Consider the following 22,899-nt stretch of genomic DNA (forward strand, 5'->3'; position numbering starts at 1 on the left):
AACTTTATCCAAATGTTCGTATTAGGGGACTGCTACAAGTGATGCAGCTTTTCCTGATCTCATAACATATGACTATTCTTTCTGAGAACTAACATTGGCAGCCTTTTCTGACATTACAGACAGCCCCACAGTACAAAATGAGCAGTAAAAGTAAAAATCCACGCAAATTCCTAGAAGCAGCTGGGACCACATGGAATTTGTTGCCATATTCAGCCTATCCCATCTCCTTTTGTTTCTTGCTGTTTCTTAACATACTGTCTCATACCATTGAATTCTCCACAATGTACGATTTTGCCCCTCCTCACTATTCTGCAAAATTAGTTCCAAATGGTGCTTTACCTTTTATTATCCAAATGTCACGGAAACAATCCAGGATAGCAATCTCAATAATATAAAAGAAGAATGTCCTTTTCTTAAAAAAAAAAAGTCATTTGCTGTCATGTTTCAGACTGACAGATGCTCAATAACGTTGATGCTGTCACCCAAAATATGCACAGGGGATTTCATTCATGACTTTCCTGAAGTTTAGTTTGACACTCCTTAAAAAATGTTTCATTTTTGCCCCTATGATAAAGCCTCTAATTTTTTGTGACTCTTGAAATCTGAAACCACAAAGAAGCTGCTGAGAACTGGGGAATTCAGAGTTGCACAGCTTTTTAAAAAAGACTTCATGATTTGAAAAACATGTTGGAATGATAACTGATCGAGCCAAATCTCTAAACCAGCCTAAAGTTGCTGTCTGAAATCCTGAGGTACAGCTTTTCTGTGTGTCCTGATTCACATTAAAAACTATGATTTTGTAAAAACAAATTATGCACAAATATACATGCTACATACAATTTCCTCATCACCCTCTGTGCAGTTCACATACATCCTGACATCATTAAATGTTTCTGCAGCTACAGCCTTGGAAGACTACATATTTGGAATTCCAATTGTTTACAACAGAAATGGGTGAAGTTATGAAGGCTGTAGGTACATATACAAATTGTCCTTATTTTATACATAGTTTTTCCTTTATAATATCGAAAATCGCCCTAAATTCTATTTAGATCACACATTAGTTGCAACAAAGGCTTCATTTTCAAATTAATTCAGAGTCATGATGGTTGAGTCCCATATTTCAACAATGTGCAAAATGGCTGCCTCCTGGGACTGAATCCATTGAAGCATAAGAGCTCACTGAAGCAAATCTTTCTTGCTTTACTCCTTCCTCCATTAACCTCATGAGAGCACTGCAAAAGCTGATACTGGAGATCCCAGGACCCATGTGAAGGGGGAAAACAGGTGGTCTTGGGGACTGCAGGGAGGATGGAGTAATAGGTTAAATTATTCCCATCCTCCTCCTCCATTACTGATGCTTGCCTTTGTAAGAAAGATTCTGTCATCACAACAGCAAGATACCACTGAATCCACCCAGCTTCCCACCCTCAGTAGCCACTGGCAATAGGGACCTTCAGTATCCAATTTTCAGAACTCTCAACATTTGCTGGGAGAATACAGGAACTATCTGCATTAGTAACTCCCGAGAACTGATGCTTTAGGATTCAACCCATGGCTTCGTACTATGTCCATGACATTAGCCAAATTAGGTGACTATCATGGACAAAGTTTTACACACAATTAAAACAGTATGGGAAAATTCAAGCACAACAACTGTACCACTCAGTTAAAGTGTAAAATAAGCATAAGGCCAATTCCGCTGCTTTGCAATGAACTATGCAACGAATATGATTTTAACCACGTAATCTATACATTCTTCCTTTGGCCAAACTACAAAAAATATATTGATTGTCTGTTCTATACACACACATTTATTCAACAATTACAAAATGCCAGCAATTCACAAAGACTATAAGAATTACCCTGATGGTCATTTAGTTCAATTCTCAATGCAAAGCAACAGGTTTTCCCTGCCCCCAAACTCCTAATATCATTCCAATTATAATGGACTATGAAAACAACTGCACAGTGCCAGTTTGGAAAAGTTCCAATAACTGACTATGTTGCTCTGCATCTATATGCACCCCCTTGCCCAGTTGGTCTGGAGTTTTGGACTGGGCTTCACCAGTATGCTGATGAGACCCAGCTGTATTTGTTGATGGGTGGCTGGTCAGACAACGCCTTGAACATTTAGGTCATTTGTCTGGAAGCCAGGGTGAAGTGGTTGAAATAGAGCCAGGTGAAATTAAATCTATCAAAGACAGAGGTCATGTAGCTGGGCCAGGCAGAAATGGGGGAAGTGGTCACCTTTCAACTTTTGACAGGGTGCAGTTAACTCTTGACAGGGTACAGTCTCTTCCCTTTAATTCATTCCCCTTAGTTATTGATTCTAAAGCACCATACCACACTTTAAAACTGATTTGTTTAAATTGTAAATCTATAGTTGTAAGCTCCCTTGAGCCCCTTTATGGGGATAGGGGGCTTATAAATTGAAATATAAGTAAATAAATGTAAAACTACAGAAAAGTATGACACAGAATGGTGTAAATACTTTTTAAGCTGATAAAACCATAAGATTTTGACTAAAAGAAAGACTGCATTTCCACAGAGCACATTCAAGATTTGGCATGAGCAACATCCTTCCTGAACCCCAATTCTGAAGGCAAAATAGTTAGCCCCCACAGAAACAAAATTTTCAAGAATTGTAACAAAGTTATTCCTCAATATCCAGTTGCTCTGATTAAAACTAAAAATACTGCTAACTTATCAGAACTGACACAGTGAGCACGCATTACATTCTTTTTATTGTTTAACTTTTGTTTTAATTTTTTTAAAAAATTATATAAGTCAAACGATACTACTTCATTTACACCCAGAAGCTATAACATCATCCAATAATGTAAATTCCGTGTGCTCACACATCCTCTCACATTACAGTACACTAAACAGTTATAAAACCTTTCAATGATTTCATAGTTCTTAAGAAATAATATGGCAGTGATGTATTATGATGTCTCTGATACAAATGGGAGCACAACTTGGTTCTGTCAACAATTTAAACAATATGTCTCCCTTTCCATCATAACACAGAATAGTTCATTCTGCTCCATAAGTTTCTTGGATAGAGTGGTGATAAATCATGTCAAAACGTAAGTGATTCTATTATTTCATAGAGCAGTATCATTTATGCATCTACAGAAGAGTCATGAAAACATGGAAATAATTAACACAGATATTTAGTAAAAGGCACAGATTGTGGTCTGGAGACATGCTGCTTATCACAGGCTAAATTAAAGCCTTTCATATACAATGGGATGGTGTGGGAGTTTTATATATGAAGCCAGTAACAGATGTAGACATACCATTATTCCATCTAATTCAGTACGGTCTGCTCTCCAGGGTTTCAGACAAAAACTGTTCTTTTCAGCAGCTATTACATGATACAGCTTTAACTGGAAACACTGGGGATAGAATATGAGACCTTCTGCATGCAACGCATATATTCTCCTGTAAAGCCATAGTTCCTCAGCCTGGACCTTGGTTTCTTCCCCAGTTGCTTCCCAAGAATCATGGAAAGTGTCCACAGAGAAGCTGTTTCTAGTAAGTTTTAACTGGTCCCAGTACCATTGCATGGCCTTCATACAGAATCCATATTCAATTGTTCTTTGTAACAGTGGTCATACTGCAATAAACTTACAATGGGATCATAAACAGCAGTTCTCCTAGGGATAGTAGAGTTGCGCTCCTTATCACCAGAAATTATTATTCTGTTTTCAAAGTAAATGCCATTTGATCTGTATGCTGAAATTGCACAGGAAAGACTGTGTGGAGACTGCATCCAAACAGAATGATTTAAAGTATTGGCCATATTTCTAACACCATCCCTTTTGGTAAGTTTTAATGCTACTATTTATCCATGAGTGCTGAATATATGCTTTTAGGAATTTTCTCAGTACTTTCAGACCCAAATATGTAGATATATTTTGATGATGGCTCAGTACACGTGCCAGTCTCATGGAAGTTGAAGACATGTGAGAATATTCCATCATTACTTCTTCACACATCTCGAAATAAGAGAGTCAAGTTTACTGTTGCTTAAAAATATAAGCAGCCAGTTTCACCAGAGCAATGAATGATGGAATTGTTGACTGAGCAATATAAAGACAGGCCCATGCAGGAGAAAATACTAAGAACATAAAATAAGTTGTATGAAGTACAAGGAAACTGAAGTGCAAGCACGAAGAGTAAATAAGATCTAAGACAAGGAGAACCTATTAATTCCTAAACTATACCAGTTATTCCACTATCTATTATAATAATATTATATTCTTCTAACAAAAACTTTCTAGCATAAGCCTTCTCCTTAAAATTATAATTAAAATGAGGTGGGGGGGGGGGTTCCCATTGCAGGAAGGAACTCCAGTTTTTGAGAAGTTCCAGATTCCTGGATGGTCTTGGAATTTCTTCATTGGAGAACTTTAGCATGGAACAATCCTTTTCATTTCACATTCACTATTCTAAGATATGTTCTGCACATGTGGTCCCAAAATACTTTCTGTTCTCCTAATCAATAAATCTATTTTGGCTTATTGCACTAATCTGTCTCTGCATTTAAACTTTCTGTTCCTGCTGTAATTAGATGTCCTGTTATGCTCAGCAACTATCAAATAGATGTCTTTGGAGCTGAGACACCCCCTGAACACCTCCAGGGAAAAGAAAGAGCTATATTAATTGTTATCTTTGAGGTGGCAGTAGTGATTACAATTTAGAGAGTTCATTTGTTTTTAACTGGGAACTGGCTAAGTGTGTAAAATGAGGTGGTTCATTAAAAAAAAAGAACTCTACTTGGGTTTCACATAAGAATATTCACTACCTGAGAGGAATGAGAGCAGCTGGTGCAGCTATTTCTTTGTTGCTGTTTTTCCTGGCATTAAAAGTAAGACATTGTTGCAAGGATGAGTGGGCATGGCAACAATAGCAGGGGAAAGTAAGTAAAGGAACATGAACTCTCCAAATGTGTCTGTCAGTAGTGGCTGTCAATGCTACAGGTCGTTACAGGAACATGAATAGAAGATCCCTCATGAACATGGTATTGTATGAACTACCAATAAGAATACATCCGAACAAGACTTCCGTATACTTCTGACACTTGGAAAGTAAATAGGTGTGTCTGTTCAATTTTCTTTTTTCTTTTTAACGACAAGTGTTGAACAGTTTAGCGAACTGTATTTCCTGCAAAAACATTTAGATCAGAATTCCCACAAACTGACTTTGCAGATGGAATCAGAAACTTGCTATGAAATGATCCATTTCCCCAAATCTTCCTTATGAACTTTTCCCCTCCCCTTGATCATCTGAAGCTCTCCACATAACTGCCAGAGCACCAAACCAAGCAGACATAGACTATTAGCCAGGACCTAATTTTCTGCCTCTAAACTAGACATCAGATTTGTTGAGATTATGAACACCACTGTAAAACACTGCTGACAACTCTGACAAAGATACAAGTGCTCCTCTGACAAGAAGCTTTACAGCCTTGTGAAAATAATTCTGTCCAGATGGATTAACATATGTACATTTTACAAGGTTACATCTTCCCAATTTAAACCACACATGAACAACACTTTTGCTCAAAGAAATACAATAATAATTTTTTAAAAATATATGTCTACCATGATTAGCCAATAATGAATGACTTGAACATGGAAAAAATAAGTCCAGCAAACTATAAAGCAATAGTTATTGAATATTCAGAAATCATTTGGCTGCAACATTTTACCAATGGCTCAGATTCCACACCTTGCTTCTGCTGGCACTCTTCTGTATCTGTTGTAAATTGCACATTCCTTGGGTGCCATGGTCCCAGTCACACAAGACCATTTCCTTCACGGAGCAAAAACTGAGAAAGCAACATCCACCTCAGTGAATGACTATCACTGCAGCAAACAAAGAAGACTGAAAGCAGAAACAAAGTATAGTCAAAATAGGGTTGCCAATCGCAAGGTAGGGCTTGGAGTTCTCCTGGAATTGCAGCTGATCTTCAGACAACATAAATCAGTTCCCTTGTGAGAAATGGCCATTTTGGAGGGTGGATTCTATGTCATTATATCATGTCAACTATGCAACAGCTTTGATATATGATTTAGGCTAGATTTTTTTCTAACACAACAGTTCTGAAGTGACCACACTTTTTAAAGGGGAAGCCCTGCATTTTCCAGGTGCTAGAAAAACCTGACTTTTTTCCACTTTGCAGGCAAGGCGAAGTAAATATATGTGCAATGCCTCCTTCATAGATTTATGTCATCCCACCCTGCTCTCACTTTTCCAGCCGGCCTTCTCCTTGTTCCCTCCAACCCCCATGTTTGTTCTATTGTCTGGTCAAGTGGCCTCTGGTGGATTCTATTTTATTTTATTATTTTCATATTATTTTGTAATACATCGATGAATTGCTATATTAATAACATGAAAAACGTGTCAAATATCTTTGAGCTGCAACCATAAAACCTCAATTTGTCTGGGGATCTGGGGATTTATTTTGGCTTCTGGAGAGCTCATTGCCCACCATGCCTGTTCCAACAGGGGAGGGGAATCCCATCAATCCCAACTTGAAACCCTTTGTTCAACTATCAACCAGCAGTGAATTACCACAGAAATACTACATGAATACTTATTTTGTGCAGTCTTCTTTGATTGGGAGTTTTTGTCATCTCCAGAAGATTTGCAGGGCACTGCCAGTCCTGCTGGTGGAATGGTTCAAATCCTTGCCAGATTTCCCTATGCTAGGCCCCTTCCACACACACACAATAATGTGTTTTCAAACCACTTTCACAACTGTTTGCAAGTGGATTTTGCCATTCCGCACAACTTCAAAGAGCACTGAAAGCAGTTTGAAAGTGCATTGTTCTGCACATGCACATGCAGAATAATGCACTTTCAAACTGCTTTCATGGTTTGAAAACGCATAATTTGAAAAATGGTTTGAAAACGCATTATTTTGCGTGTGCGGAAGGGGCCCTAGTTTGTGATAAATGCAGTTTCCCAGAAGAAAAAGCCCCATTATCATGGCTTCTGGGAGAGGTGTTTTTACTGCCTTCTTCATCCATACCATAGAATCCGTCATTTCTCACCGGCAGTAACATAAATGTATTAATGACCTTTTCCACACAAGTTGTTTAAAACATTTCCAGGACTTTAATAAATTGTTTCCTCTGTGGCTTTCCACACTTCATTTTCACCCATTCATTCCAAAAAAGTCTCAGTTTCCTTTTAATTTGTCATATTTGAAAACTCTTTTACAAGGATTCTGTGGGCTGAAACATTTCCAAGCTATCTTTAAATTTTTTAAATTCTTTAATTTTTTTTAAATTGTCCACCAAAAAGCAAACCATTTCTCAAACCCCTGTGCTCTTGGTTGTCATAATTTCATGCATTTTATATTTGGGGGGCTGTTTTTCTCACTCCTTTCCCCCTCATATTTTTTCTTACATGTGGATAAATCGACGATTACCCAAAGCAGTGATTCAGATTTTCTTCCTGAAGTTTCTCTTATGTGCTGGTAAATTTACTCATGAATAAACTTGCAATTACATGAAGCAGTCGTTCAACAGATTGACAAGGCATTGAGTCAATGGATCAGCAAAAAAATGAAATGTTTGAAAGAGGTGTGAGGACAAATATTGTGGTATAGAGTGGGGATGAAAAATATTCTGGAGACATTCTGAAGGATTTGTGTGGAAAAGGCCTTCATGTCAGTGTATTGCTATATTAATGTTAAGTACCTTTGTAATATACTTAATAAATTTTGTATTCCCTGCCCCCCCCCCCCCGCATGCTTTAGGTAAAGAGCACTAGAGATCACACAAGGGAGGGAGGAGAAAGGGCATATGTGTCACAGGACACTAAACCATACAGACACAATACAACCTCCTTACGTTAATTCCCCATGCAAATTTTGTAGATATGGAAACACCCACAGCACCATGTCATGGTATCAGCACAAACTTAGAGCAGGAGAACACGATTTGCAAGAAAAGGGAGATGAATTTACTGTTGAGAAAGGGCTGAAAGGAGGGCTGCATTGTATAAGCAGAAGAATCCAATCCAACTCTAGTCACACTTTGTTTCCTCCGATAGTAGGTCAGCACAGGGATACCAACACACACCCACATCCAGTGGTGGGATTCAAATAATTTAACAACTGGTTTTTTACAAGCACCATTTTAACAACCGGTTTTGCCGAAGTGGTGCGAACCTGCTGAATCCTACCACTGCCCACATCTGATGAATTTATCAAGTTCAATAGGAAACAGATGAGATTCACACTGTATATCCATATCCAGATGTGCAACTGCATCAGCTCTCTATTCACAGATCTCCCTTGCTAGATTGCCAGCAATTACATAAACGCCACTCATTTGAATTTCATTTATCCTGAGTCAGGTACCTACAACATGTGTGTTGGTTGCTTTTTGATTTTACTCCATACTGATCACTGCAAATTCTTTTCTTGTTTCAGTAGTCAGTACACATATACTTGTACCATTTAGGATTTACATGCTTAAACTGTGCAATTAATCCAGAAACTTCCATTGCTGCTCTAATTTTTGTAAGGTTATTCTCAACAAAACAAAATTGTACTCGTGTTAGTCTAGGCTGTCTTCATAGTTCAGGATTTGAATAATATGAGAATACTCAAGTTCCATATGCAATTGACATTACCCAGCAGCATGAGTAAAAAAGTAAAAATAAAAGTGCAAGCATATTTATCATATTTTTGGTCCCTCACTTCAGTATTAGGCAAAAGCAAACAAGACTTGCTTCTCTTTTTTTTAAGATGAATTAAAATTAAACTAGATTCTGAGGCTAACAATCCTAAGAACCTAACTAGAAGTTATATTGACCCAGGGATGTCTTTGAATCAAGGGAGGGATGTCCTTAAGTATCACACTTCCATAGTGTTTCCATACTTTGTGTTATAGCCACAGTGTGCGGGGGGGGGGGGGGGATAAATCCATATACACATACCATTTCCCCAACCTGAAAGGGCCCTGAGGTGTTTGCCTCATTGAAATATAATGCATTGGTAATCAATAGAAGTGCAACCTACAATGGGATAAATAGCATCACCATTGCAGGTTACAAAAACAATGCATTTCTGATTTGTACCACCTCATAAATTTGTCACGATCTCAGATTGCAGTTTGTTTCTTGCATACACACCAGAATTAAAATATGGTTTTGCATTTTGGTTCAGAAGGAAGATGCCAAGCTCAGTTTGTCCATTCATCCAATTCAGATGTTACAGTTTGCCTAGATACACCTCTGTGGCCCATACAGAAAGGGCCTAAGAGTCCGGTACAGTCAACTATACCTAAGCACTGAACCGCAAATGCAGAATAGCAATATCCTGGCTTTTCTGCTGCTCCTGATGCAGTTGGCTCTCACTAACATTGGACAAACCAGGATTTCTTGGCAAACTCTAGACAGTTGTGGCCATCGCTAGTTCAATAAGCAAGGGTTTCAACTAACTGTGGTTAACTGGGAGGTTTGAATACAGACTAACAGGGTTTTTTGGAGGGGAGAATCAGAATTCTTTTTATAAGCATTCCCTACAAACTAATCTGCAATTCAGCTATCCAGTGAAACTTCAACCTCTCCCCCCCTTCTCCCAATGTAACGTAAAAGAAGAGCCTAATAGCGATTCACTGTTTGTAAACTGTAACAATATCCTGCTTTCTGCTACTCCAGTCTGCTTTGACCTTCATGTGTAGTCATATTACATCCCATTCTCCAGCCCCTAATGTCCCATTCTAGAAGCAATGGAAAATAAGTGGCTTTCAGCTTGATCGGTGCCTGGAAACATTCCAAGTTGCTCTCAGCTTTCTAAAAGAAATATGAGATGTAAGCATTGTTTCAAAAAAGGAAATAATTTTTTTAGCACAAGGACAGCAACAAAATTACAAAATGGATCATTTCCTGTTTGTTTCCTGGTCATTTAGATCTAGTAGTTGATGATGACTGCAAGAGCAGTCCTATTCTTAAAGCCCATAGCATAGAGCATAAGATCCATTGTCTAAAGTGTCTGAGTAGACTTGATTAAGACTGCCATCATAGTAAAGTTACATCATTACAGTGATATTGCTGAGCCAAGAGAATATTGGGAAGATCATGGCAACAGCATCAAGAGAGGAAATAGGTGGAATTCAAGGTAGAGGAATGGACATCTCAGAGAAGAAAAATGGCTGGCAGAAAAATGGGAGTGACTGAGGCTCTGCCCCCTCCTCTGATACATCCATTGCTTTGACCTCAGTTCCGTTCTTTTTTCTTATACACTGTTGTGCCATTCCATCACTGTGCCAGAATGCCAGCATAATATAACACCAACCAAAAAAAACCTCCACTATTAGAATCAGCAGAGAGCTCAAGATGCCAGCCTTTACCTAGCAAATTCCATACCAACAAAATTAACATTCTGAAAAATTCAGCAGCCAATCACTGCACAGCATCAGGAGTATATAAGCCCTCAAAGAGATCATATCATATATTAGGGCATAACATGTTTGTTTAGAACAATGAATGATCAAAAACAAGTGTGATGTAGTGATTAACATATTAGACAAGGACAAGGCAACCTGGATTTAAATCCCACCCAGCCACAAAATTCACTAGCAAGTATTATCGACAAAATTCACTAGAAAGTATTATCCTTAGCAGAGTTACACCCTTCTAAATCCACTGATTCAATCGACTTAGAAGGGCATAACTCTGCTTAGGAAGGCACTGTGGATAACCTTGGCCAGCAATGCTTTTTCTTAGCCAACTAACTTCACAGGATAAAACGGAGGCATGGAGAACTATGCAATTGGAGGAATGGAGTCCAGAAGTGTACAGCCTTTAGGGACAAGGAGTCACCCATGTCCCCAGGCGCACACCTTTTGGACATGTGAGGGAAAGCCAGGCACGCCCCCCCCACATGACAAAATGGCATGTGCCCCAGCCAACTACTGCCAAGCCCCACCCGCAACCTTCCTGCAGGCTGTCCTGCCATCCTCAGGCCCTGGGGATAGCAGGAGCCTGCTTGCAGGAAGGCAGGAGGATGTGGCTCAGTGGTAGGTGTCTGGCCTCCTGAGCCCCACCCCCCCCAGCCTCCATGCAGGCGCCAGAGCTGCAAGGTGCAGGCAGGCGGCATGGGCATAGGCAGGGCCAGGTGTGCTTCCCTGATGCCAGCTCCTTGCCCAGGTTCCAGGAGGGAGGAAATGGATGGGCTGTCCTGTGAGGGTTTCCCAAGCCCAGCCCAGCCCAGCCCATGTGTGGGAGGTGGTGGGAGGCAGCCTTCCTCCCTTCCTCCATGCTGGGTGGATGGTCCAGCTCGGGGATCGGTGCACATGACTCTGGGCACCCAGGCAGCAGGGGCAGAATGGCTGTGGGCAGCGGGGCTTCCCAGTGAGGCCGTGCAGCACAGAGGTGGTGCTACGGCCGGGGGCGGCCCCGGACAGGTGTCATTGGAGCTACTGGCACTGGTTGTGCTGCTGGGCCTGGGCTGCTCTGGCTCAGCATGCTCAGGCCTTGGCTCCTACTCCACTACCACTGCCCGGTACCGTCTGTGTGCCTGTCTGTGAGCATCCTGGCCTTGGGCAGGCTGAGCGATGGGGCCTTCTGGTGCCTCCCTGCAAGAGCCGGCAGATGCCGGGGGGCAGGAATGCTGCGCAGGAATTCCCCTGGGAAATCATGGGAGGCACCCCAAAGGCTTGTTCAATGCTCCACCCCTGAATGTGGGGGGTCACCATTTCCCCCCCAATATGCCTCTGATGGAGAGCAAAGCTTCATGGAGGGAGAGTGTGATAGAAAGAGAGACTAAATAGGTGTGGGATCTTGTGTAAAGTGTCCTTTTACCAAAATAAGAATTGTGTACAAACATCTAAGCCCAACAATAAAGAAGAGGGCTGTAGGGCCAGCACTTGTATATGCTATCTCTGAAGATCAGACACAAATATCTATAAGAAGTATTAACTCTGTTGTAGCAGTTGGATTTGTAAGGACTGGGTGCCACACATAGGAAGGGGGTTTACTATGAAGGTGACCCATGCCCAAAGTATGACCTGAACATCCTGCTTTAGGAAAGGAAGTGAGGAGCACCGTCAGATTTTTGAATGCCAAACACTCCATATCCTATGGGTACCACTAGACAAACATTTCTGAAGCATTCTTCTTTGCAATGGGAATGGCAGCAGAACTGGAAACCCTTTTAGTGCTGTGGATCTACTGCATGGGCTGAGCAGAGGGCAGGTAACCTGGTATAATGGTAACCAGCACAGGCAAGTGACTCAGTCACAGTTTATAAATATTCCATAACCCATATAAAGTACACTTATTTTAGAAGAGCTGTGTTTGGCTCCTAAAACGAGACTGCAATTCTCATCTAGAAATTATACCTACCTGTAGGTATTTATGAAAAGTGTGATTGAAAATTCCCTAATAAAAGTTTGGCTTTCTGTCAACCATATTTGACTCAGGTCTATTTCTAAGTACAGTTTGAATTCAAGCAAAAACTGGATTTCTGATTCAAACTTGCAGTCTTGCCATATGATTAAACTATGTCAGAAGATAAATGGAAGGTTGTCTGTTGGAAAGCAACCACATGTTAACAACTTCTTCCATGGCAAGGTTACATGTTACACATAAATCTTCTGGTATAAGGTTGTTTCCAACTATGTGATTCTGTCATATCAAACTTAGTCATCTGTATGCCTGGGAAACAATTCAAAGTATACACCTCTCCCTTCCGGTATACGTTCGAAAACTTATGGGCCTTTAAAATATTGTCCTGCCCTATTTGTACTACTGAATGCCACACAAATATTCTGTGTCACTGATATGGCTGACTCATATGAAAGCCCACAAAGATACCTCATTTGAAAGCAACGTAACCATTCTATCAAAAAACATAGCTTTTCTTATTTTGCATGTTTCTATTTGTGAGTTTACTATTATAACCTTAGTAGAATTCATAAAGCAGAATAAAGCTAAACCATCTTCAGGTGGAACTGAAATAATACCCTGACTATTATCCTGAACTAGTAACACATATGCTATTTGAGTTTGCCTTATATCTCAAAAGTTTCTTTAATAGTTTCAAGTTAACGTAGGCTCTGCACATACCATACATGCCTTGGTGCTTTAAATTTGTTTGCACAGCTGCTAAATTCTCAAATTAACTATCTGTCAGAAGAAGTAAAATATGGCCTGGAGAGCAAGGAGATGAAATGCAAGCCACTGGGAGAAAATTACAAAATGGACTCCTGCAATATGAATCTTTAAAAAAAAAAGGAAAAAAAAGAATCACACTTGCTATAATAATAAGCCTGCAGTTTTGGGGCCAGTAGGTCATTAGCCATAACATGGATAGTTCCAGCCATTTACTACTATACAAATCCCCAGCATTTATTAACATAACTGTCACTGAATCTCCCTGTCTATTAAATCTGCTGGAATATAAATTAAGTCATAATGCAAATACCACATGCTATCCCACAGGTTGGTTCTCAGGAAGAAAAATGGAATCACACCCTTCAGAAACGATCACTGTATTCCACTGTGCCCACTCTACTATTAAGACCGTATGCTTTTAAATGCTTACATATTTCTTTTTGCTATTCAAAGCTCCAATTTCATAAGCAATAGTATCACTCAGCCTCTTTGAAAGTAAGCATGAAACATTCTCCATTGAATTTTGAATTTATCTTTAGGTGAATCCATTTTGTGAACCCTTTGAGAGTTAAAAGTCTGGCTCAAAATTAACATGTAATTCACATAACACTTTCCTGGGAATAAGCTCCAGTAAATAGATCTATGTAGGATTCTGAGTATATCAGTTTAGGATTGCCCTAACAGAAAGTGATTGAGTCATACTGACCATTTAACTTACTGGAAAATTCCTGGTGGGCTATTGTCATGGAGAATCAACTGAAAGCTGAGCCAAACTTCACTGGAAGTATGGCTGGAGCTGCCAGCAGGCACAACAATGGACACTAACCTACATCTTACCTGTTACCACACCAATAGTCACAGTTGAGAAGGCCATGTTGCAAGGCCTGCAATCATTTTATTTTGGGGCTGTTTTAATGTTCTACCTCACCCCTCAAAGTAGAGTTGCCACCCTCCAGGTGATATGTGAACATTGCCTGCTATTCCAATTGATTGCCATACAACCAAGATCAATTCCCTTTGGCAAAACAGTTGCTTTGGAGGGTGGACTGTACGGCATTATGTGCGGTTGAAATCCTTACCCAATCCTTGCCCTCCCTCGGCTCTACCACCAGAATCGTTAGGTATTTCCTCACTCACAGCTGGTAACCCTACCTCAAAGCAATCCTACTTTATAATTGAGCAGCACGTTCTTGACAAAAAAACCAAAAAAAGCAATGGCTGCTGGGAAGTGTAGTTCTCAGCCATCTGGGAGGGCCCAAACATCAACTCCTTTCAGAGGGAACAAGGACTACACTTTCCAGCAGCCCTTGCTGTAGGAAGCCAAACTCACTTCCTCCCCTTTGGCGCACTCCCTGCCTGGGAACATGGGAAAAACTGTCAAGTTGAAGTTGAGCCAGAAGAGCCCATTTGCAAAGTTAGAGACACCTGTCTGTGTTTGGGAGAGGATCTGAGAAAGGAGAGCCCATTAGCAAAGTTAAAGGAACCTGTCTGTGTGTGCGGGGGGGGGGGGGTCTGTAAGCAAGCTTTTTTTCATTGAATAATTAGGCTAGATTTTTGTTATCTGTGGTAAATTGCAGGACCAAATGAGGAGGAAAGGCAAGAAGAATTGACCCCTCAGCAGGCATTGCAAACCCACCAACAGTTTTCTAGAGCCGACTGTATTTGTTTGTACAATGGTCTTTACTGCTATTCCATAATAAAGCATATGTTTAGGTCAAAACTTTAACAGACAGTCAATAAGAGAATACAGATCTTAATCCTAAACACATTTTAGTCATCAGTAAATCCAATCAGTATCAATGGAACTTACTTCCAAAAAAATGTGCATTATAGTGAGGGTGAAGAATTAGGACTAATAAAAGGAAACATTTCTTCACACAATGTGTGATTGGTGTTTGGAATATGCTGCCACAGGAGGTGGTGATGGCCACTAATCTGGATAGCTTTAAAAGGGGCTTGGACAGATGTACGAAAATGATCAATGGCTACCAATCTTGATCCTCCTTGATCTGAGATTGCAAATGCCTTAAAAGACCAGGTGCTCGGGAGCAGCAGCAGCAGAAGGCCATTGCTTTCACATCCTGCATGTGAGCTCTCATAGTCATCTGGTGGGCCACTGCGAGTAGCAGAGTGCTGGACTAGATGGACTCTGGTCTGATCCAGCAGGCTCTTTCTTATGTTCTTATGAACTGACAGAGATATTATGAACTACTCTTAGATTTTTATCACCATTTAATGTTTTTCGATCTGCCTATTATCCCCCCCCCCCCCAAAAAAAACCTTCTGGATATGCGACTCCCTTCCCAACTTTTGGATCTATTCTGACTGGATCGCGCGCCCCCCCAACTTCCAGGGTGGCAGGGGGCAGAGGAGGAGTGGCAGCTGCCATCGTTGGCAAAGAGGCTGGGCAGGATCCTGGCTTGATTCTGTTCTGTTCCTGTTGCCCTGTGTGCCCAGTCTCTGATGAGAGGGAGCAGGGTGAGAAGAAGCAGAAGCAGAAGGAGACGCAGAAGAGAAGGAGGAGGAGGAGGAGGAGTTTGGATTTATATCCCCTCTTTCTCTCCTGTAGGAGACTCAAAGGGGCTTACAATCTTCTCCCCTCACAACAAACACCCTGTGAGGTGGGTGGGGATGAGAGAGCTCAGAAAAGCTGTGACTATCCCAAGGTCACCCAGCTGGCGTGTGTGGGAGTACACAGGCTAATCTGAATTCCCCAGATAAGCCTCCACAGCTCAAGCAGCAGAGCAGGGAATCAAACCCGGTTCCTCCAGATTAGAATGCACCTGCTCTTAACCACTATGCCACTGCTGCTCCTCTGAGGGGTGGCAGAGACAGGCAGGGCCAAGGCACAAAAAGAGGAGGTATTGCAGCTGCCGCTGTTAGCACCAGCAATGAGGTTGGGCTAATTCAATTGGAGTGAAGGCTCTTCCTGTGCCCCCCTCAAGGAGCACCTAAGCCCCACCTCCATCCCAGTTACATGTATGTGAACTGTTACCACTAGACTTTTCTAATAAAATAAAATAAAATAGCCAAGAAAGATTTTCTTTTCAACTTAAGCATGGAGTCTTTTGAGGATGGAATGAGTGAAAAATAGATTTCAAATGGAAGTCCCCACTTCAGTGATTCATAACGTGGGTCATAATACTGTATATACAATTAATACACTAACCTGAATATAAAACTGCTCACAATCTACTCTATCATTTGTGTTCTGAATTATGTCAATACCACTGGAACCTGGCTTGAAGACTGAAATATTTAATTTGTTCAAATCAAAAGTGTCCAAAAGAGGGGATGCAATGCAGCAAATCTCCCAAACTGCATGGAGACAAAGAGTTTGCCATGTGATAATGGCTGCCACATTTAGTAACTTAAAAATATTTTATTGCAGAATGTCATGTGTCAATAGGACCAAATATAAAGATATAGTAATTTTAATTATTTCCAGAATGGAATCCTCTAGTTGCTTCAACTGGGCTTAATTTTTTGGGATGTGTGATACTATTGAGAAATATTCAAACAATAGAACCATAAAGCAAAAACTATTTGTTGGGCTTGAATAATTATTTAAAAATTGCAACTTCCATAAAGAAACATAACTCTGTTTGAACCAGCTAACAGTGTTGCTTATAACCAGTCTTAAATGATTTTTTTTCTTGTCCAACAACAGTAACAGCTCCAAGCAGTTCTTCAGGCAAAACCCAAATGCATGTCATATGATTATATCAATTTCATACCCCTGCTTGTCTCAGTAAATTTCAAACCCCCGCTTATGAATCACAGTAGGGATATTATAATCACATGAATCTATTTTCCCTGCTTATTTTGGATCCATCTAATGATTTACAAGGTGGAGATGGTAACATTAAGATTTATTTGGAGAGAGTTAGAATGATTGCTTCCATCCCACCAACATCAGAAGGGGTCAATAATTCACCTTTGCTGTCCTAGTCCCTAAAACCTGGTAAGCAAGAGAAGAAAGGCACAAAGATATTTTTGCTCTCCCTAGCAACTGGAGAACATAGGTCATGTGAAGAGCCATATAATGACCTCTTTGTTGATATTAAATAGCTTTAGGGCCAACCCATGTTTGCTGTATTTTTCCTTGTTATGCTGAGCATGAGTTATACCAGAACATGAGTTCTGACAGAACAGGAAGAACATGAGTTATGCCAGAAACAAAAAACCTGTCCCAAATTTCTGGGAACTTCCTGGAGGAAGGGGGGGGGGGCGCTGAAAGAGGCAGTGGTACAAGTGTTCTTGAAAAAGTCGTGACTTGATCCATCTGATCCATCCAACTATCATCTAGTTTCACACTTGCAGTTTCTGAGTAAGATAGCTGAGAGAGAAGTTCTAGACCAGGGGTAGGGAACCTGCAGCTCTCCAGATGTTCAGGAACTACAATTCCCATCAGCCTCTGTCAGCATGGCCAATTGGCCATGCTGGTAGGGGCTGATGGGAATTGTAGTTCCTGAACATCTGGAGAGCCGCAGGTTCCCTACCCCTGTTCTAGACATTTCTAAAGGACACACCAGCACTAGATCCCTTTCAAGACCTGCTTCGGACCTGGTCATGGGGAGGAGATGGCCTTGGTCACTCTCATGGATAATCTTTGGAGGCAACAGCATCAAGGCAGGTCAGCACTGCTGGTATTACTAGATGTAATAGCAGCATTTCACATAATTGATTATGATCTCCTGACTCGCCACTTTGTCAACACTGGGATTTGTGGGACAGCATTACAGTGGCTGTACTCATTTCTTCAGCACTGGGAGAAAAGGGTAACATTGGGGATATCACCATGGCACCCTGTGGTGTGTGGGTCCTGCAAGGGCAATCCTCTTTCCAGTGTTATTTAAATCTACATGCGCCCTTTTGCCCGGTTGGTCCAGGGGTTTGGTCTGGGTTGTCACCAGTATGCTGATAACACCCAGCTGTATTTATTGATCAGCAGCCATCTGGATACCACCTCAGATATAATGGTTAGCTGTTTGGAGGACTGCAAGGAAATATGATTTTTACTTTTTTTCTAAAATAACTTACTGTTTACAGTCAGAATGAGGCAATGAAGCCTAGATACAGGGGAACCACCTGATTTGCTGTGGCCTCCTGCACTCTGATTGGTCAAGTAACTGTATGAGGAGGAGAAAGTCAACTCCTTGTCAGTAGAACTGGTGAGACTTTTTCGTCTTGAGCTTTCCTGCTGCAGGTAGTCCTTCCATTCAATTGTGATAGTGTATTCTACAAGAGAAGTCCACTCCGGAAAAAAAGTATGCAGAAGTGAACCATGATCCTTCACTTTGTGAAGAAATTTTTAATATATTTCTTCTCCCACTCTGTTTCTGTTTCTTTCTCTCTGACCCTCTACAGTGTCTGCCTTCCCCTCATTTAACTGCAGCCAGGATGCTATCTCTAACACAGATTTTCAGGCAGACATGTCATTTTTTTTATCAGCCAGCTCTCATATCTATATCTATATCTATATTGATAGATAGATAGATAGATAGATAGATAGATAGATAGATAGATAGATAGATAGATAGATAGAGAGAGAGAGAGAGAGAGAGAGAGAGAGAGAGAGAGAGAGAGAGAGAGAGAGGAATCAAGATTACTTTATGTATTGGAACAACAGTTGAAGTGTCTGAAAGACCTAGCTGCTTGCCACAAAAGCCATCTTCAAGGTAACAGATGGGTGAGATCCACACTATGCTTCTTGATTCTAACATAGTGGCATGGTTCTGAATAGAAAACATCTTATGACTGTGCTAGATTATAATGATTCAGGAGAGCACAGTGCAATTTTTCTTATGCTAAATTTGATGCACTAGTATTCTCATATAATTTTCCTTGGCACTAAGCTTCACATTTTCCAATTGGGAAGTCTACTGCTTGACACTACTATGGAGGGAATTAAAATAGGAAAGGAAAAATGTCTCCATAACAGTTGGCAGCAGACAGTCACTTTGCTGCCATTTCTTTGCATTCTGATGCTACAGGATGTGAAATAGTATATATTCACATTACATAGCTTTTGAATGAGGTTTTCTAATTTCATTCACATGACTCACACAGTACTGTGAAAAAATGAAAACGGCTTTTTGAAATCCATATAAATCCATTAAAAGGGACATGTAGTGCTATACAGCACAATATTTATCTTACAAAATCTACACACCACCTTTCTACCATAATAAGGGCCACCAAGGCAGCTAACAAATTAAAGCATACATAATAAAACTACATCTCAAAAATTTTCAAAAGCAACAAAAACACATGAGTAAAATATTTAAAACCAAATCTAAAATACATAAAAACAACAGCACTGAGTAGGAAGCATGGATCACTGAGAAAAAATGAAATGAAACAAAAAAGTCTTTACCGTCTGGTAAAGTTTCAAAAATGAAGCTAGATACAAACCGGGTAGGTTTGAGCACGTGCCTTTTGAGCAAAGTTTCAAGGTCACAGCTTCTGCCCCATAAGCAGCAGCAACGCAGCACTCAGGCAGGAGTACCCACTGTTGGCGGATCAAATGCACGATCCGCTCAGGGGCTCTCCTGATTGGCTGCTGCGTTGTGCTGGGGCGGGAATTTTTTTTATTTTCAAACTGACAGATCCATGTCTCTGTGAGCATGCACAGAACAACCCTATTCAGTTGTGGATACGTGGACACGTGGATACGACGTTTAGCGTTTCATTGCATTGCCTTTTACTCAAACATTCAAAACCGGCCCCGCATTGCCTCGTATTCATGTCGATCTCGGGCATGGGAAATGAAAAAGGGATGCACAAGCATGCGCAGAGCAACTCTATGGGGAAACGGGCAATAAAGGGCAAGCCCCGTTCCCATGCTGCTTCGTCCCCCTCATATATACGTGGATACGACGTTCAGCGCTACTTTGTACTGTCTTTTACTCAGTGGAGCATTCGAACTGGCCCCACATTGTTTCATTTAGACGTGGATCTTTGCTCCGCGAAATTTTTTAAAAAGAACTGTGCGCGCATCGTGCAGAGCCCACTGCTTCCTGATTAGATTAAAGGCTCCACGTCACTACTAGCAAAATGAAACCCACCAAAATGAAAAACGAAACCAGATTCACCCCCAAAACTCCCCACTGCTCCAAATTCAGCGTGCGGTTTTTCAAAAGGTCTACTTTCTTCCAGGTTCTGAAATAATGCGCGCTGAGGAGGGGGGAAGAGCGGCAGAGACGGGGTCAATCCGTTTTCGGCGCTGGTGTAGTGGGGAGTTCTGCTGGAAACCTGGATATTTTCTGTGATAAGCACGCATCTAATTGTGAGTGGGGAATCAACCAACAACTAAAAGGGACAGATGAGCCTCCCTTGGGAGAGAGTTCCAGAGTTTTGATGCTACAACTGAGAAGGCCCTCTCATGGTTTGCCACCCACATAATTTCAGAAGGGATCAGGTAGGTTCAGAAGGGAGTAGGCTGCTTTTCGGGTATGTTATTTAAAAAAACATATGGAGTTTTAAAGTTCAGTATAAGTACCAGGAACAATGCCCAGAAACAGACTTTTCTCTCCTTGGCAGTGACTGTGGGTGTCATTTCACCCAAATGTGTACAGCAATGGATTCACAACAAATAGGCCCATTTCCTTTCCTTTTTATTTTTTTTTGGGTGCTCAGAGCATGTAGCTGGGCAGATGCGCACCTTTGGAAGTGGATGAGACATACTCATTTGCTCCCTTTTTGGACATATTTTATTATGTTGTATATCACAGTGTTAAAGGAGGGGAGTTGCATGCTTCATGTTTACATGTGTTGTAGTTTCAAAGCTTTAAACTTTTTTTCCACGCTATAAAAATGGGAGGGGGAGGTCCAGCTTGGGCTCCTGGGGTTGCTGCAGATTCTCCACCAATTAGAAGTGTTCCCTTAGCAGAGAGCGGGAGTGGGCAGAAGGGGGACTATGCTTATGGAACAGCCAATCAGAACACAGGAAAAATGGGATGTATGCACCTGCGTGTTTGCACTTTAAATAAAATGGTGGGTTTGTGAGAAGGGACAAAAAGAAAACAGATTGTTTCCTTCACAGAAATTGGGCACCATGTGAAGGACAAAAATGGAATAAAATAGACCTGGATTCAAAAATAATCCGTTATTATTATGTAACCCGTTATTATTACCCTGTACAGAATTGATCCTTATCAACAAACTGGTTGCAGTATACTGAACCAACTGAAGCTTCCAAACACTTCTCAAGGGCAGCCCCGCATAGAATACATTGTAGTAATCTGATCTAGATGCAATTGGCCATGCACTACAGTCACCAGACCTTTTTGCCCAGGAAAGGCTGCAGCTGGCTAACTAGTAAAAGTTGGTAAAAGTCACGCCTGGTCACAGGAGCCACCTGCTTATCCAGCAGTAGACCTGGGTCCAAGAGACCTGTTCCTTCAAGAGGAATGCAACCCGATCCAAAAAGCTGACACCTTAAAATCTGGGCCAAACCTTCCACTCACCTGTAGTGCTTCCAGCTTGTCAGGATTAAACTTCATTTTATTAGCCCAAATCTGCTCCAAATCTGTCTCCATGTACTGATTTAATGTTTCTACTGCCTCCCTGAGATCAGCCAGAAGCCCTGGAAAGACTTGAGTGTCATATGCATATTGGTGTCAACTCAACCTAAATATTGTCGAAGGCTTTCACAGCCGGACTCAACTGGTTGTTGTGGGCTTTCCAAGTTGTGTGGCCCCATCTACCAAGCTACCAAGATCAATGGTATTAAAAACTGCTGAGAAGGCCAGGAGAATCAGCAGAGTTCTGCTCCCTCCTTCCATCTCTTGGTCCATGTCACCTATCAGGGTAATCAAGGCTGCTTCAGTCCCACAAGGATCTGAACAATTCACATCATTTAGGAAGGCTTCAAGTTATATAACATTGTAACACAACAAAGCTCAAGAAAACAAATTAAGCCACAAAGTGTATCCCTAAATCACACATCAGTTCACTTCATTTTCGAAACCAAACTGACAGTGTTGTCTTTATTTAAGTTCTGTACCAAATATTTTCTACTTTTAATTTTGGAATTTTTTTCCAGTTTCTGTGTGGCAGAACTTTATTTTCATGAAAAATATCTAATTAATGAATATTCACCACACCTGACACATTATCTCATACCATTGATTCAAGTTATTTCAACTCGCCCACCACTACTGCTTTTTCCCAGAAGCATATCTAGACAAACTGGAGCCCAAGGACAAAACCAGAGTTTGTATGGGCGGCCACCCTCCCCCACCACAACCAAACAATGATTTTTTGCACCAGCTCACAAAACACCTCCCACCCCCAGCAAAACATACATGGCGCTCTCCCCACCAACTCTCTTTCCTAATTTTGTCCTCACACCAACCCTATGAGGTAGGTTGTTAGCCTGAAAAACAGCTCCAAGCCAGTGCAAGTGAGTATTAAGCATGTAAATCTCACACAAATCACCTCCAGCAAAACATTTACCACACAAATGTCAGCATCATCTCTCACAAAACACTTCCAGTAGAATCCACCCCCAAACAGCATCACTTTCATTGGTGTTTAAACTAGAGAGCCCAGATTCTTCTTTTAAATCCACTTTTAAGGTAGAATCTGGGATCCCCAGTTAAAACAGCACTAAAATTGATGCTGTTTTGGGGTGGATTCTCCCCCACCCTGAAACAGCATCACTGTCAATGTTTAAACTGGGGATCTCAGATTAAAGGGGACCTCTTTAAGTCCATGCGGAAGTGGGTGGATTTAAAAGGAAAA

At 41.1% G+C, this 22,899-nt stretch overlaps 1 protein-coding gene across 3 annotated transcripts in view; it reads right to left on the reverse strand.

The window, feature by feature from the left end:
- The window catches only part of GAS2 (growth arrest specific 2), a 161,390-nt gene that overhangs the window by 93,123 nt on the left and 45,368 nt on the right, over positions 1 to 22,899 (reverse strand). The window lies entirely within an intron of this gene.

This window comes from Sphaerodactylus townsendi, linkage group LG02, assembly GCF_021028975.2.
Source record: "Sphaerodactylus townsendi isolate TG3544 linkage group LG02, MPM_Stown_v2.3, whole genome shotgun sequence".
NCBI classification, from domain to species: domain Eukaryota; kingdom Metazoa; phylum Chordata; class Lepidosauria; order Squamata; family Sphaerodactylidae; genus Sphaerodactylus; species Sphaerodactylus townsendi.